Source organism: Chaetura pelagica, unplaced genomic scaffold (genome assembly GCF_000747805.2).
Source record: "Chaetura pelagica isolate M959 unplaced genomic scaffold, ChaPel_1.0 scaffold338, whole genome shotgun sequence".
Classification (NCBI taxonomy): domain Eukaryota; kingdom Metazoa; phylum Chordata; class Aves; order Apodiformes; family Apodidae; genus Chaetura; species Chaetura pelagica.
In genome coordinates this window covers 1,254,790-1,267,358 of record NW_009954114.1, presented here as the reverse complement: position 1 = coordinate 1,267,358, position 12,569 = coordinate 1,254,790, and the positions used below count along the sequence as shown (strand labels likewise).

At 40.5% G+C, this 12,569-nt stretch overlaps 1 protein-coding gene across 1 annotated transcript in view; it reads right to left on the bottom strand.

Annotated features, from left to right (window-relative positions):
- Nucleotides 1–12,569, bottom strand: part of CHORDC1 (cysteine and histidine-rich domain (CHORD) containing 1) — a 59,540-nt gene that overhangs the window by 46,116 nt on the left and 855 nt on the right. The window lies entirely within an intron of this gene.

Sequence of the window (12,569 nt, the reverse complement as noted above, 5' to 3'; positions counted from 1 at the left end):
AAAAAAAAAAAAAAAAAAAAAGAAGAGAGATCTCAAGTCATATGAAAGATACCTGGTCTTCACTTCTGAGTCTGTGCTATCCTACTGTTCTGTAATTCAGTAATAACAGCAAAGAAAGCATCTCAGTGTCAGATTAGCAGATGTGATGGTAAAATTAAGCCCTGACTGTTTTGCTTGTTCACTCTGCTGTGATTGTGGGAGCACTTGTGGAGTCTAGAGTTAGATTTTCTGGTTTTGATGGCCTCAGTTTTGCTTAGAACATCTGATTGTTGATTAACTTAACCTTTTTACTCCCTCCTATTTACTCATACACTACCACTACATCTGCAGAGCCTGTGGGTAAACTGAGATTTTTTAAGGAAATATTTCCTACAAAAACTAATTCTATTGCTGCCAACTTGGTTAAAAAGTGAAAAATAAAACAAAATGGAAGTCTTTACCATGACTGGGCAGTTCTCTCCGCCAGAGAGCTGGGGCCAGCAAGTTCAGTTCATTTGGAAAATAGTATTTATTTCAGCTGCACTTTCTTCTTGATGTAGGTTGTTTCTCTTGCTGCCCTGCACAAAGGATAAGACTTTCTGTGGAAAACCACTCAGTTGCTCTCTAAGGCCTGATAGCTATTGCTGGGACAGAGCTGCATGGATGCCAGGAGGCAGGATCCTTGATGGAAAAGTGGAGGCACATCCCAGGGACCCACCCAGCCCTGCCAGAACTGGCCACGAAGGTCAGGGCTGCATCAGAGCTCAGTGCCCACTCCACACTGCAACATGGAAAGACTGCCATAACAGGCAGCTGCCATGAGCTCTTCACCCTCAGCCCTCTGGTCCTGTCCATCACTCTCAGCACAGGTTTTCACAGGAACTGCTTCCCTCCTGCAGTGCTTTCATCAAGTTCTGGCTTTCTGAAGGTGTGTGTGGGTCCCTCATTTGGTTTGGCACTATCTGGAAGCCCCATGCTATTTGGAAATAAATTGTTCTCTCTGACACTACATACTTGTTCCTGTTGAAATCTGTAATTTATTCTGTCCTTCCTTTCACCAGCAACCAGAATATTGCAAGCCAGTAAACTGGAAGCTAAAAGACAATGAAGTTTCATTCACAGTTTACCCATTCTTCAGGTTTTCAAGTGTAACCACGTTGTGCTTCCTGGGAATAAGATGGACACAGGCTTTCAGATACAGAAAACAACATAAACTGCTTGGCACTGTTCTTTACCTTTCACAGCATTTCTGCCCTCAATGTGTGCTGTCTTTTTTGTAGACATTTTAGTGTATCACATGCATGTCAGAGGTTTGGTGTCTTTGTAGTGGGATGTCCATTTGCTTCCAGATGGAATAATATTTTGCCTCTTTGCCTTTTATGAAGCTTTTCCCTGTAAGGAAAAAAAAAATAATAAAAAAAATCCCCAACCACAGCCAAAAATTATGTGGAGTTTGGAGCAAACACACAAAAACTGGCCTTCAGCTTCAGAGCTGAGTAGCCATAATCCAAAGCCAATACCAGATGAACTGCCAAAGGGTTGCTGTTTAAGCCTTGATACCATTGCTCTCATCTTTGACCTGAAGGGATTGATTACCTGCTTCTGGAGCCTTAATGAATTTGCTGAGCTTCTCTTCAGCAAAACTGTGGGCATGAACTTTCTCTTGCCTGAAAGAATGGAGGAGAAATCTCTAAGCTTGTTTTCATGGCTCCTGTTTAATTGCTGATACAGGGGATTTTGTCACCTCTGCAATGAGCAGCAGCACAGTAGGAGTGTTACATTTCCTCCACAAAAAATGGTGAGAGGTGAGGGTTGAATTCAAGGATGGCATGGGATAAAAAGGAAAACATGCTAGCATTATTTTCCTGGTTTCAGGAACATATTTGCTCACAAAGTTAATAAACAGTAACAAGGCACAAGTCTCCATGCAGCCCCCAGCCAGTTTCCCAGTAAATCCATAGTACTCTGATCCAAGTGAAAGGGTGGCAGCTTCATTACTGGCAGCTTTCTCCAGATACACACAAATGAATCAAGTGTGTTATGTGAAGTTAATAGGTATGAAACTGATAGACTATTTTCACTACCTTTTATAGATACTTCTGAATAAACTAGGATGCTAATTCCTGGAGCTACAGAACAAAGTCCAAAGACCACAAAGTCAATAGTTGTCTTATTATTAATTTTCAGTGAACTTTTAAGAAGGATCCAGTAGTAGAATCACAGCAGAGAAGTGTGAGACAGGGTGGACCACCAGGATTAAAGTTGCAAGACTTTAAAGTCAGACTACTCATCTGATGCACTTTGCGGGTCTTCTCACCCATGTTGCCTCAGTTTCAGTTTCTCCCAGCAGCTTCTGCTGTTTATTCTTTGGGGTGGGATTCACTCTTCCTAGTGGGGAATTACTGAACCTCAGTGGTGAGGAGAATGTGGACTTCCTGGGAGACCATCAGGTGTACCCTGACTCAGAATGCCAAGCTCTGACTTGTAATCACGGGTTAGGAAATTCCTGGGCAGTAATCAAAGCCCAGGACGCGTTGCTGACCTCCGCATGCTCTGTTCTGTCTCACTGCAGATCTTTGACATCTCCCGTTTCGGTTCTGGATCCTTTCTGTGCGCAGATTGTTAATCCTGCCAGAAAAAGGGCAAAAGGACTGAATATAAGCAGTTTTCAAAACAAACGCAGAAAGCATCAGTTCATGCAACACTAAGTTTCCTGTCTGAATGCTCCCTCAGTGTTGCTAGCTCAGCCACACTGCGTGTCCTGTTTACTTCAGAGTGTGCGCGCACATTTTATGTATGAGTTTGGAAAGGAAAAACTAGCTTAAGGAATGTAACTTCACCTGTCACCTGGGGAAAGTTACCTTGTTGATTTTCTATTGTTTGGCATTCTGAGCTCTTGAGGAAAAGCATCAAGAGATTTCCCCTTGCCAAAGGATATGGCCTTCGGTGAACTGAGAAAAAACAACACCCAGTTTCTGTCTCACACTGACAGTTGCATCCCTCGTTATGTTTATGCAAATGTCCCCTGGTGTAGCACGAGGAACCAGGAAGGTTCACATGCAGACTCAGGGGGAATTACAGGTTTGTTCCCCAAAGAAAGATGTGCTCCCACACAACCACAGCTTTTCCCATAATGGAGGAATAGGAATAATCCTTGTATTGTATTGGAATAAATGACTATCAAATGGAAGTTACACCTTCCACTGGCAGGGGCAGTGGGGCCATGATGGGTCCCACAAGTAGAAACTGGAATTGTTCTGGCAACTCTGTTTGGCCAAGGATCTCTACACAGGAATGATAGATAGCTGTATTAATTCTATCCTTAGTCTAATCTGAGATCTCAGCTGAGGTCACAGGATTTTTTTCTGTAGCATCTCCCTAGGCAGAGGTAAGTTTCTATGCATCCCCTAAAAGTAGGTTTCCATAATAGAGCATATAGTGATGTCTTTAACATGTTGCCTTGGCTCTCATTTTTCTGGGTTTATAGCATTGCTAGGCTTGAGGAAGGTCCCTTTAAGGAAGAAAGCTCTATAAAGAAGAAATAAAATAATGATCCCTTAAGAACAAGAAGGGAGATAGAGAATCCATTGCAACCCCTGAGAAGAGATTATGCAAATCAACCTTTTTTTTTTTTTTTCTTTTTTTTTCTTCTTTTTTCTTTTCTGGAAAACAGAGAGGGAGCAATGTAAGAGAGCTGGTAAAAGAGTTTCTGAGAAAGGGAGAATCTTTCTGTCATGCCAAGGGCAAGCACCTTTTATTTAATACTATCCCCTTGATCCTTTTCCCAGCTTCCTTCCTGATATCTCTTGTGTCAGCAATAGATTAAAATTTATTGAGGGTTCAGATACACTGAGTGTCCCTTCATTTCTCCCAGTGTTTTTATGGCTCAGTATAGCACATTCTTCCCTTTAGCCTCTAAATCCACTTCTGAATCCCTTCGGGAAAACCTCTGGTACTTTCAGAGAATCTCTGGTGGATTTTCCCAATCTACTTTGGCTGTTTTTCTCAAAAAAGACTGCCTAATGCACTAGTAGCTCTCTCCCAAAGGTCCAGTGAGGAAATCTTAGAATGTCAGCTTATGTCCAGAAAATTTTGCAAAAGGTTGTTATTTACTTGAACCTCTTTTACCTAAGCAGCAGGATTATAAAGCATTCCAGAAAGGGGGGAAATTTTCAGTAATGAAGATGGGATGTATAATTTATTATTGTTTCATATTTTTATTTTAATAGGGATATCTGATACTTCCTATAATAAACTTTGCTTGTTAAGTGTAGCCCTGGTTCCTTTTCCTTTCTGGAATGCTTTAGAATCCTGCTGCTTGAGGACACAGGGTGTCAGGGGACCAGTGAAAATGTCCTTCCTGTGCTCCTGTGCCTTAGCAGCCCCCAGGGTAGCAGCTTCCAGCAGCCCTGGACTGTGATATGGAGAGTGGACGAAGAGAGAGGACAATTATTGGGATGCAAATGATGGAGAACAAGTGAAAACAGGATCTCAATGATATGGATTAGAAATGGAGGGAAAGGAGCAGATCTCTAGCACACTGGAGGTGAAATGGGGATGTCTTGTTCAAGGATCCAAACTGGGAGAGAGAGCTGGGACTGACTGGACAAAGAGCCTGGAACACAAGGAGCAGAGGGCTGAGCAGTTGACATGACTGATCACTGATAGCTCAGATTGGAGTGAGGAGCCTGAATAGAAATTGGTGTGGCAAGGGTGAGGAGAAATGATGAGGATGAACAATGTGGAGTGGGATGGAAAGGGAGAACAGAGTAATGTTAGAGTAAGTCAGGCTGTGGTGGGTGAAGGGCAAATGCTTCTGCATTCACTAACTGCTTCCCTTCCCACACCAGGCAGGAGCACAGGCTGGGCTTTCCAGCCCATGTTTCCTTGCTCTCTGCACATGAAAAATCTTCCAGCAAAGCATCTTCTCCCCTGTCCTGATCCACATCAAATATGAAAATCAACTATTAACATCTATTACTCCATGTACTCCCTTAGCTTGAATTGGTGAAGGCTCTTTTGATATACTTGCAGGATCCAGCCTGGCTTCACAGAATCACAGAATTGTTGGTGTTGGAAGAGACCTTTAGAAATCATCTAGTCCAACACCCCTGTTAAATCAGGATTGCCTAGAGGACATTACACAGGACTTCATCCAGCTGGGTGTTGAATATCTCCAGAGAAGTGGGTTTCACAACCTCCCTGGGCAGCTTGTTCCAGTGCCTTTTCACCTTCACCGTAAAGTAGTTTTTCCTCATGTTCAGATGGAACCTCCTGTGTTCCAGCTTGTGCACATTCCCCCTTGTCACCAACCACTACTGCAAAGATTCTGGCTCCATCTTGCTTACACCCACCTTTTAGATATTTATAGATATTAATAAAGTCTCCCCTCAGCCTTCTCTTCTTCAGGCTGAAGAGTCCCAGCTCTCTCAGCCTTTCCTCATAAAAGAGATGCTCCAGTCACCCAGTCATCTTTTTTTGCCCTCCACTGGACTCTCTCCAGCAGTTCCCTATCTCTCTTGTACTGGGAAGCCTGTATTCCACACAGTATTCCAGGTATGGTCTCACTAGGGCTTCAGTTCTAGGACTGACACCATGTGATAGAAAAGCTTCTGTTTTTTTCTGATTGTGCAGTTTCCCTGCATGCTACAGCAAGAAACACTTTGCCAAATTCCATTCCTTTATTTGCACATTACAAATTAATCTCTAGGCCATTCTTATAAGCTGAATCTGGTCTATTTGTTTAGCTGGATAAATGTCTGATATGAAATCTCATTAACCCAACAATTACCTTTGACACCACAGATGAATAGTCTCTGCTATATAAATTAGGAAGTTACCCTAAGTCTCTTCCCATTCTGAGAGGACACAGTTTTAAAACACATTCAAAATGCAGAACATCAGTAAAAGTCATTAATATTTTGATGGTAAGTAGGATTCATATTGGACAGCCTGGATACCACCAGCCATAGGATTTTATTATAATTCCTTGTGATAAAGCTGTTCCTGTGCATCACACGCAGACAAAAAAGGCCAGTCACAACATTATTCATTCCATTTAATGATTCTTTCAGCTCTCCCTGTATGGCATTTTTTTGGAAAATAGCAAGAAGAACTTCAAGAACATGAACTGATGAGTCCACCCATTGCAGCACCCTTTCAGAATAACTTTTATTATCAATCTCCTTTATTAACCATTATTTATTAACTCCTTTATTAAGCACTATTGATGCAATTAATTACAGTCCCAGAAATTTTGATTTAGATCTTGATTCCCCCCTTCACTTCTCCTGTATTCTCTTTGATGTGATGAAAAAAGTCTCTGCTTAGTCAGTGTGCATGAAGCTCAAGATTTCAAGGGATCCCAAGTCCCATTCATAGCCAGTGCCATTTGGAAAACTTAACTGGAATATTTCTGAAGTGACAGATGCATTGGCATCTTCAGTGCTTGGTTTATCAGCCCCTCAGGTCCTTTTGCAAATATCCAAGTGAAGTATTGATTGGAATTGGGACCTTTTTTAATGGGCTGTGTTTGTTCAGAGAACCTGCATAAGCTAACATGAAAATGTGCATGATAGGGGAAAAAAAGAAAGAAAAGAAAAAAAAAAAAAAAGCTTAATATGAAGTTTGCTATTAATGTAGATGTCTTGTGGCATTATTTCTCAACAAATGGAGCTGTTTAGTTTTTTCCCACACAGAAGAAAAATAATTGAATTTCAAACAGACATGCCAGAGCCTTTTTTACACAGATGTACTTCCTTTATGGTACAGTATCTCCTCTAATGCTCTAGGGCTGTTCTGGCTACCCAGGTATATACAGGTAAGATATGCCCAGAGTGAAAACTATGACTGCTAAAAATAACATATTATAATTAACTGAAGCATGAATCTCAGTCTGGGTGGATGTTTTTAAATATTTAAATTACATTTAACCAGTAGAGTAAAGATAAGCAGAAAGGAGTAGAAAGAAGCAAAATAATGATGTGATTAATGATCACACTATGAGGAATTCATTCTTCCCATCTGTCCGAAATCACTGTATTTTTTCTTTATGTTCCATACCTGTCTGTCCATAAATCAGAAGCAGATGGACAATTTGTAGAAAAAAACCCACATTTATTCTGAGAACTGCTCCTCTCTTCATGTTTTAGCTTGTCTGTTATCTTGATTTTACAAATGTGGTTATTGCCCATGAGTCATTCATAGCTTCTTTGTACAAACGTATTTTCAGTCTCAGTCAGAAAGCATTGGTGCAAGATTGTCCTATTAAGAGTAGAAAGTCTTGACTGCTAAGTACACCTCTAATTTCTGCTGAAAGCAGTGGGATTTACAGCAGTGAGCTGTAAAGATGGTTCTCCTGCTAGGCCTGGATCACTCACTTAATCTCTACAAACTATGTGGCTTTTGCTAGAGTAATTTCTTTGATCACTATACCAATCTTTTTGATTGAACAAAAGTGTTTTGAGCCCAGAAGTCCTTTATTACAAACACCTATACTGTTGTCCTCCTGACCTGAGGGGCCTGGCCAGGTTGTTTTTTTTTAAAAGGAGAAACTGATGACAGGAATTGCATAGGAGTTTTTGATGCTGTCCTGCTTGTTTACAGTTAATATCTGCAAAATTATGCTTCCCTGGACATAGCAGAAACCACCAGAGGCAGTTTTGAACCCAATTGAAAAATCCAGTAGCTCAGGTGCCTTTGACTTTGGCCCTTACTCAGGGCCACACACACAAATATGTTTCACTTCATTATGCCTTTTTTGCCTAGCTCCTTAGTCACCAAGATGTGAGTCCTTGCAAACACTGTCCTGTTGCCTTTGAGGCCAGACTCTCAGCCCACACACATCAGTGGTGCTGAGGTTCACTCTTGCTTGTCTTGACCATCAGCTACTGCTGTCACCATGTGCCTTCTTCCAGAAAGAAATGTCATTTCCTCCTGTGTCTGTGAAAAAAAGTATTTAACTAATGCCATGGTCAAAGGCATTAGTTCTCTGCTGAGAACTTTTAAAGACATAATGTGAGTTCATTGTCTCTCAAACAAAATTATTGCCTGCATAAAAAGAAAAGAGTATTTGTGAATCAAGATTGAAGTTTTTTCTTTCTGTTAGAATTTGCAGGTAAAAAAATTTGGAATTATTTTAGATGAAAAGCAATGTTTCTACAATGTCAAAATATTATGGTGACTTTTTTGTTTTATCTTATTTGGTTTGTTTGTGGTTTGCTTGTTTGTCTTTTGTTTCTTTTTGGGTTTTGTTGTTTTTATTTTTTAAATTCTGTTTTAGAAAACAAACTGGTTCCCTGTCTAGGCTCCGATAGGATTATTTTAGTCTGTGTTGGGTCAGCCCAGGTAAAAGTGTTTTATTCTGCTGACCTGTCTCAGAAGATTCATCTTGCTCTGTTTAGCAAGTTGTTATACTGCATTCCCACTTTGTGCATTGGTCCATGAGATGGCAGTTTGAGATGTTATCATCCCTGATGATCTAGAGGTCTCCAAAGGATGGTTTCCTTCTAGCACAAGACAAAATGAATTTCCTTCTGAGTATGTTCTACATTTCAAGGTAGAAATCATCTGACTCTGGTGCATCATAACGGATGGTAAAGTGATCCAAGCTGTGAAAGAACATGGGCATTGCTACCCTGAGATATAATGCTTGTATGTTGAGGTGTTATCATGAAAATCCTACAAGTCAATTAAACTAATTCTAAACAAAGCATGTGAGATCATATCAGTAATCAGCAGTGAAGCTGTTCAACTGATCTTCAGTCAAAATATTTTATTCCAGGTGACAATGTCAAAATAAATATTTGTTTTTTTGTAAAAGCAATGTTCTTAATTAAAACATTTTGTCAGCATGCAGCACAAACAAATGCTGGCATGCCTGTATTTCCCTCAAGATGAATTCCAAATTTTGTTCACCTCTGAGTGCAAACCCTTATTTGCAGAATAAGGCCCCTTGACTGTCTATATTGCAAGTTATTTTGTATTAAGCCTTGATGTAAAATGCCAATAAACAACAGATTTCAAATGAATCGATGAGTCGTTACCCCATTTTTTTTTTTTTTCTCAGCCTATGAGCTCTCAAATTGAAAGCCATCTTGCAGAAAGTGTTTATCCACACAAGTTTCTCTTTAAGACTTCTAGATATTAACAGCCTTATATAAGTTACATTTTCCTGCATTCTATCTCTCTTTCTCTTTCATGTGTCTCTGCACTCCTGTGGCTTTCAACTTCTTTCCGTTTTGAACTCCTATGACTTTTTTCTGTGGAAGTGTAGACCTCTGTATACCATATTCCAGGCTATTCACAAAAGCCTTTTATTTCTTAGTTACCCTCTGTTGATCTCTTAGAAGCTTTCCATGGGCTGCCAGACTGAAAAAACACAGATCTACTGTCAGACCCACATCCATTAGACTCTCCATTTCTCTTTCTCGACTGCATACCCATGCTTTTACTTATAGTATATATTCTTGATATCCTTGAATGCAAAGTTTGTCTCTGGCCAAGGGATTCCAAAAGAAAAGCTTTTGCCACGATTATCCCTTTCAGCTTTTATTGACTTGGAGTCTTGAGGGATCTCCTACTAAAGACTACTGAGGTCTTGTGCTAGTTAGAAGAAGAAAAAAAATGCCTTTTTTTTTTTTTTTTTGTTAATAAAAAGAGAAAGCAAACCTGAAACAGTCTAATATCAAAGTTTCCAAGGCAGTCTGAGCACCAGCAGTCTAGACATTGTTAAGAAACTGTACTCTCAGTTTTCAATTCTCCTTTACACTATTGTTCTCAGTCCAAACAGTTTTCCAGTACCTCAGTTGTTTTGTATATCACTTCAAGGTCTTTTTTACTTTCATTAATATTACAGGGATACTCAAACTTTTAAATGCTATGTCTTATTCTATGGACTCTGCCTAGACACCTGTGTGAATCAAGATGGCACTGAAGAAATATTGACCTCTCTTTTGTGTCCATGTCAGGTATCTCAGCAGTAGAACTGTAAAGTGCTTGTGAGACCTCTAATGGTGCACATGACACAATCTATACATATATAAATAACCAGAAGTCAGGCAAGAGAGATTGAAAGCATATAGTTAGGAATGGTACATTTGTGTATTTGTTGTAAAAAGTTATGTGAGCTATGACTGTGCCCTTGTGTCTCCTTTGCCTTGATTTTGCAAAAGACACAAAGGACCACAAATAACCTGCCTTTTGTGCACCTGTTTTATGGAGAATCCTTTGAAATGATGCAGTATATGGTATGCAGGCTGTTTTTGTTGGGTTGTAAGGACTTCTGTTATCTCTTTTGGGTCTCTCCTCACAGAAGGGTACTGTCATGCTGGCTAACAAAGAAAGCTCTTGAAACAAACTCCATATACCTTTTCCACCTATTTCAGCATAGCAGGGAGGATATTCCTAGATGCAGTTCCAGGCTCTGGCTGAACCCTCCTTATCCCTTATTCAGTCTACTGATGTTGTCCATAGCATGAGCTTATTGGTGGTCTCAATGCTCTTCCTTTCTGAATATAAGAACATTACTAACTCTGAGCAGGCTTCCCAAACAATAGCAAGAAGCTTCAAAGCACTGCATGCAACTCATTGTAGCCATGGGGGCAGCCAAACTGACCCAAAGAGGACTTGAGAAAGGTATGCAGCTCCCCAGGTGCTGAGAGTATGTCAGAAGACACTGCATAATCTCTGCTGATTATTTACCTTGTCTAAGCTTAGAGGGGCAATTTCAGACAAGATGATGTTTGGAGCCTTTTAACAAGCAGGAGGAATCATGGTTCAGACATATATGATTATGGTGGCTGTGACTCCTTGATATAGCTCTTTAAATCAGGGGTGTTACATGCAGCAGTCATTGGACCCCACTGACAGTGGCTACAAGGCAAATTGTGATCAAGGAGAGTACAGTCTCTGTCTTTGCATTGTCTCAGGAATATTCAGTTTTGCAAAATGGAAATATGAAAAATTGAATGGGAAGAAATCCAGTTCTGAAGTTCTCAAAAGGGAATTGCAAAAGAACTGATCTGTTTTTAAAAGCCTTATACAGCCTGAAGCTTCTGATTAATTTATTGAAAAAGTGTTCATGAAAGATGCAACCAAACCCAAATGTCCTGCTTCGGCAAAGAACGTATTCAGGATGAAAAGCCCAGGGCCCTGCCCTGCCAGCATGGAGAGAACATTTCAGCTGTCATCCAAGTAGGCATCTGTCATTCCCATCAGAGCAGGAATAGTGTGATTTCAGGCCTAATTTATAGAACATTAGTGATATTGAATGGAGATCAGGGTGCTCAGAAACTATGCAAACTAGGACCCAAAACTACAAATGCTGCTTCTTTTTTCTTTTTCCTTGCCTGTATGAAAGCCTCAAGGAATATGAAGTTATCTCTAAGTCTATTTCTGTTGCCCAGGCTTTCTTTCCACAGTGACGGGCTGATCCTCACATATTTGCATGATGGTCTGACCCAGTTTGAACAAAATTATATGCTGATCAGTAAAAAAAAGAACACACCTTTTGGATTATTATTCAAATGAAAAGGAGACCCAGAACAGCATGTCATGTTCACTGCTGCGTGGTGATGCTTCTGAGTGACCAAGTTGTAGTAAAATAGACACGTGGAGAAGCAAGACTCTGCCTTATGGTGCAAAAACTTCCTCCAGGCCACCAGCTTAGTACTATCCAGAATGCTGCTGTGACAAGAGCTGTGGGATGTGGCTTCTATGTATGAAAATAAAGTTTGCTTTTTAGTAATAATTGTAGTTTAGCTGGGTGTCAGGGCTACGCAAACACAGTGTACTTAAGGCATTACTTCCTTGGGTGCTCCAGGATCTCCTCCTACAAGGATGAGACAATGGACTAATCTGACATTATGGATAACCTGAAGTTAAAGCTTCAACCTGGTAATTGACTAAAACTTAGGTATTTGGCTGTCCCAGAAACTCTCCAGGACAATTTTAGTGCTGTGTCCAGCACTAAAGATGTTGATTAACACCCTGAAAGGAGTGTCCCAAAGACTCTTCTAGATGTTCCCAATTCAGAAGAGGTCACATTTTACATAGCTAAGACATTTATAGACACTCAATAGATCTGTTCCTGAATAAATTGTCACAGAAGACAGTCATGTAGTGAAGATCAATTATGTATTTGTTGAGCTGGTCACACAGGGCTGTGGCCAGCTAGGTTATAAGAATTGAACAGAACAAATGTTTGGGTTGTCTCTCTTGGTTCAGCTGATGATGCTGCTGTAGATACCATATACCCTTGCAATGGAGACTACTTACACCTCTGGTCGGGAACCTGATGCTGTATTGAGAGATTTTATTTCCTATGCAGGCATTGCCCTGTGCCAAGATTCCTCTAATTATTTTCTTTAGCAAAGACTCTGTTCCAGGTGTCCATGTGATATCTTGCTCTTTGCATTGTGGCACATGGGAGTGATCCCAGCATGAGCCTGCAAGCAGAGAGAAGAGGCCAATACTCCAACCACCACCACAGACTGTGGGATCTCCCTCTTGCAAGTGTTCTGCTCGGAAGTAATTTACCTCATGGGCACCTTCTCTGCTTAGGGACTTTGCCCACTTCGTTTACGTGTAGG